The sequence below is a fragment of the Physeter macrocephalus genome, chromosome 21, assembly GCF_002837175.3.
Source record: "Physeter macrocephalus isolate SW-GA chromosome 21, ASM283717v5, whole genome shotgun sequence".
NCBI classification, from domain to species: domain Eukaryota; kingdom Metazoa; phylum Chordata; class Mammalia; order Artiodactyla; family Physeteridae; genus Physeter; species Physeter macrocephalus.
In genome coordinates this window covers 108,013,858-108,017,770 of record NC_041234.1, presented here as the reverse complement: position 1 = coordinate 108,017,770, position 3,913 = coordinate 108,013,858, and positions in this window count along the sequence as shown.

The following is a 3,913-nucleotide window of genomic DNA, read 5'->3' as shown; positions in this document are numbered from 1 at the left end:
CGCGGGTTCGCGCCCCGGTCCGGGAGGATCCCGCGTGCCGCGGGGCGGCCGGGCCCGTGAGCCGTGGCCGCTGAGCCTGCGCGCCCGGAGCCGGTGCTCCGCAGCGGGAGGGGCCGCAGCGGTGAGAGGCCCGCGTACCGCAAAAAAAAAAAAAAAAAAAAAAAAAACACTGTTCCTCTTAGAATCTCTTAATCTTGGAAGATTCAACTTAATATCTTCAAATAAGATAAGAGAAATTCAAACATCTCTCAAGTCCATACAACTCCTTGGATTTGCTTGTGGAGAGGCCGCAGCGGTGAGAGGCCCGCGTACCGCAAAAAAAAAAAAAACAAAAAAAAAAAACACTGTTCCTCTTGGAAGATTCAACTTAATATCTTCAAATAAGATAAGAGAAATTCAAACATCTCTCAAGTCCATACAACTCCTTGGATTTGCTTGTATTTTTCATAGTTCTTAAATGCAACTCACACATCTATACACTAATAACACACCCACAATTAGACATTTCCTATTACCAAATAACAGAACCCAGAGGATTATTGATACTATTAAAAAGTAGTTAATATTGAAATGATCAGTTTACATAAAGAATGTTTATGGGACTTCCCTGGTGCTCCAGTGACTAAGACTCCACTCTCCCGAAGCTGGGGGCCCGGGTTCGATCCCTGGTCAGGGAACTAGGTCCCACATGCTGCAACTAAGAGTTCACATGCTGCAACTAAAAGATCCTGCGTGATGCAACGAAGATCCCACATGCCGCAACTATGACTTGGTGCGGCCAAGTAAATAAATAAATATTTTTAAAAGAGAAGGTTTACGTTGTAGCATAGCTGATCCAATTGATTGTGCTATTAAAGTCAGATGAAAAAAAAAATCCCCATAAAAGCAAGAATCCACTGAGTACTTTAAACTGTGGATTTAAGGCAAATATAATAGCTGAAAAACAAAACAGCAACAAAAAAAGAAGTGTCTGGCCTGCAGTATATGGAATTCTGGAAGAAGAGTTTTTCCCAAGGGACGTTTGGTTTGGTTTGTAATAATAATAATGATAAAATAAAACTGAAAGAAAGTAATGAGAGATCAAATTTTAGAAGATATGCTGAAAGAAATTGGTTCAAGGATGTTCATTCATTCCTTTATTCGGTTTCCTTTTCAACAAATACTTATTGAGGACCTACTTGGTCTAGATGCCATCTCTGCCCTCCTGGAGCTTAGTAGTAAGGAGGAATGCTCATTAAATAGCTGATTCTGTAGTCATATATGCTATGAAGGAGAAGTATGGAATACATCAATGAAGTGGAAAAGGAATGTCCTCCAGGAGAATTAAGGGTCTGATGTCAGTTTGGCCCAGTGGGTGGACAATTCATAAGAGAGAGATGGAAAGCAAAGAGTTACTAAATAGGGGGAGAGAGAACGAGGACATGACGGCTCTCTAAGCCACGGAGTCAGTGGAGTATAAAACCAGTCAGGAAAAGAGACTGAAAGGGTGGTTATAGATCTGCTTACTTCCCTTACTGTAAGAGAGGTATTAGTTACTGAAGAAGCCAAAAAGTCACTAAAGAAGAAAGAGAGGCTTCTAAGAGGTGGCAATCACAGAGCTAAAACAGGCAAGAACAGACCAATTAGCAGCTGTAAAAGGATGGACCAGGCGCAGACAGGAGGAAGCGCCAGCTTTCTTAGGAGGGCTCTGGGAAGCAGGGAGCGGACCCAGGCAGGTCACCTTGCGTGCGGCAGTACAAAAAGGTGAAGGCTGGTTTGGGCCAGAAAAGAGAAGGAGCCTTAGCACGCATGGGGCCCACCACTCAATGGAAAAGAGGAGCGCAAACTCATATATGTGTTTAACAGAGGAGTCACAAATGCTCCCCGGGGGGAGGAACTCAGAGGCCCTAGGACAATGAAGTGTGCATTGGACTTGAGCCCGAATAAACTCGCCATGTTTCTTGATTCACAGGAGGCACAGCTTTCTCATTTTCGTGCCAAAAGACCATCTCCTAGGATATGGAGACCATCTGTGTCAAGGAGCAAAGCCCTTAAAGATGATTTCAATGCAAAATGTGGCGTGACGGGGGCCATATTGTCCGACACTGTCCAACCCCTTTCGTATTTCAACAAGTTAAGCACAAAGGAAGTAAAAAACTGCCAGCAACAATGAACCAGAATTCCCAGACAGCTCCAGGGGAGAGGGAGAAGGCTTTGACAGAATTAAGACAAGTCAGCATGGATATGCACAAAGGTGTCTAAAATCACTAAGTATGGGGTTTGCAATGAGCAAAGAAAGATGGCCGGCTCAGTGAGAAACCACGGCCGTGGGCCCCATGCTGGCCTCGCTCCTTGCCACCGAGAAGCACAGTGGGCAGGAGGAGAGACTGCCTTCCCCGCTCACACACAGGCTACCGGTCTGCACGAGCCCCCGTCCTGCAAGCCTCTGCACTTGCCCAAATTAATTCTGTTCAGGTCTTGTCAGTTTCCAGTCGTTGCTCAGCTGGACATGGTGATACCAAATTTTTTTTTCCAGTTTTATTGAGAAATAATTGACATACATCACTGTATAAGTTTAAGGTATAGAGCATCAAATTCTGGATAAACAAACTCTTGCTTTTCATGCTGAAAATACTTAGAGTTGAAAAGATATGTCTGAGGCTTACTTCAAAATAATCCAAGATTGAGGTGGAGAGAGTGAGTGAGGGTACAGATGAAACAAGGTTCGCTATGAGTTCATCACGGCTGCAGCGGAGAAGGGCATATGGAACTTCATTACACTCCTCACTACTTTTTTATATGTTGGACGTTTTCCATTAAAAAAGAAAAGAAAAGAAAAAAGAAAACTCTTGTCAGCTCACCTGTCTTTATGTCAAGGACTTTCCTGATTGCTTCACACCCTTTCCTTTCTCCCCAAGGAGTACTGCTGCCTCTATTTTCTCCTTTGTTTTTTTTTTTTTTTTTTTTTTTTTTTTTTTCGGTATGCGGGCCTCTCGCTGTTGTGGCCTCTCCCGTTGCGGAGCGCAGGCTCCGGACGCGCAGGCTCAGCGGCCGTGGCTCACGGGCCCAGCCGCTCCGCGGCACGTGGGATCTTCCCGGACCGGGGCACGAACCCGTGTCCCCTGCATCGGCAGGCGGATTCTCAACCACCGCGCCACCAGGGAAGCCCTATTTTCTCCTTTGTTGTCTTTTCATTCAACAAGCATCTCCAGACATATATTTTCAGGGGACACTATGCTGGGCACCGAGGGGCAGGGAGATGGATGAATTTTCGTTCTTAGTTCACAATCTCTTGGGGAAGACAGGTGGAGCTTAGATAGTGTGGCCAGGCAGGGTGGGAGCAAGAACACATTTCTGGAAGAACTGGTATTTGAGCTGATCCCCTAAAAGAAGAGTACGATTGTGTCCGGTGTATATCTGGGTGCAAGCCTGCCTCTAACAAGAGTTACCTGGGACAAATGAGCAGACTGGCCAGTAAAATATATTCTATCTTCCTATCCTGGCACACATACCTTCATAATAATCGGAAAGGCTGGGTTGGAACTTAAAATTCTTGTACTCCTTGGAATTCTGGGCTGGAACATGGCCACATGGGGAGAATCAGTCCCCTGGCCTACAGCTTTTGTCTCTTTTCTCTTCCTACCCTGGGTCCTAGCTCTCATCACAGGGGGCTTCCTACACATGCAAGTATACACCTCAGGTCTCAGATGCAAAATTCCTCAAAACCCCCGCAAGGAGCCACCCCTTGATCACTCCTCAGACCTAGGGGTGTCATACTAGCAGCATCGTCATGCACTTGGACCGGATGGACACAAGGACGGGTCCCCCTCAGGCTCCAGAAGGGAGTTTGGAGTCACTGGGCAGGAAAATCTGGGGTCCAAAGATCCCTGTGTTTGCTCTAGAAGCAGGGTGGAGGGAGGCCCAGCTCTGGGTG